Source organism: Alligator sinensis, unplaced genomic scaffold, assembly GCF_000455745.1.
Source record: "Alligator sinensis unplaced genomic scaffold, ASM45574v1 scaffold23_1, whole genome shotgun sequence".
NCBI lineage: Eukaryota > Metazoa > Chordata > Crocodylia > Alligatoridae > Alligator > Alligator sinensis.
Genome location: NW_005841890.1, coordinates 2,030,236 through 2,031,330, shown reverse-complemented (window position 1 = coordinate 2,031,330; position 1,095 = coordinate 2,030,236). Strand labels below are relative to the sequence as shown.

Here is a 1,095-nt window from a genome sequence, read left to right as displayed (position 1 = left end):
GACTTAACAAGCATCAATTAGCACCTACAAAACCAGGCTAAGGAGAGGAAAGACTCAAGACAGACAATGAACTGCCCTAAGACAGACACAGTCTTGGCACGAGTTTTGCCTGTCAGCAGCTAGGGGGGCAGGGTCCCAGAGCCCCCCTGCACCCATCTCCTCCACAGCTGGCAGGTGTCACAGCAGGGGCCACCATCCCTGCAGCTGTCACCCCGCTGCACCTGAACACACAGTGTCACCCATGGCACGAGTTTTGCTTGTCCGCAGCTTGAGGGGCAGTTCCCCCCAAACCCCTGCACCGATCTCCTTGAAACTAGTCAGGCTCTGTGGCTTTAGGAAGAGCTACCAGCCCTGCAGTTTTCACCCCACTGTGTTGTAACACAGCCGTGACATGAGTTGGGGTTTCAAGAATTTGGGGTACAGTTCCACCCAAACCCCTGCACCGATCTTCTTGAAACTTGGCAGGTTTTATGCTCTCAGCAGAGAGCAAGTTGCTGGAAGCAACTCTGATCACTCTGATTGCTGCAAGCATCTCTGCAAGTTTCATCCAAATCAGACAAAAAACAGCAAAGTTATAGATATTTGATTGATTTCCCATTATACCCTACGGCTGGATCTCTGAGGTGGCTCTGAAGCTTTGGCCAGATCGAGGCAGAAACCCGGTCCAGAGCTCTGGATTGGATCGTGGCCATGTGAAGCGGCCAGATCCGAAGCTGCATTGGATCGCTGTCGACTTGCACAGGCCTAGTACACACGTACTAAATGAGTACGGCCAGACCAGACTGATTGCACCTGATCCTGTCCGATCTCAGAAGTTAAGTAGTCCCGGGCCCGGCTAGTACCTGGATGGGAGACTGCCTAGAAATCCCGGGTGCTGTAAGCTGCCTGCCCTTGGGCTTCCAAGAGAGGTGGTGCTATCAGCTAGCTTGGAGGTTTTCAAGAGGAGGCTAGATAGTCACCTGGGGGCTGGGGTCATCTGACCTTGGTCCTCTTTCCTGCCAGGGGCAGGGGGTTGGACACGATGATCCATTTTGGTCCTCTGTGAATCTATGACTTTAGTGTTGCCAAATAGGTCTTAGGGGACGTTGACTGTGC

At 53.0% G+C, this 1,095-nt stretch overlaps 1 pseudogene; it reads left to right on the top strand.

Annotated features, from left to right (window-relative positions):
* The first annotated feature begins 764 nt into the window (after positions 1 to 764).
* Positions 765 to 883, top strand: LOC112549290 (annotated as a pseudogene).
* The last annotated feature ends 212 nt before the right edge of the window (positions 884 to 1,095 follow it).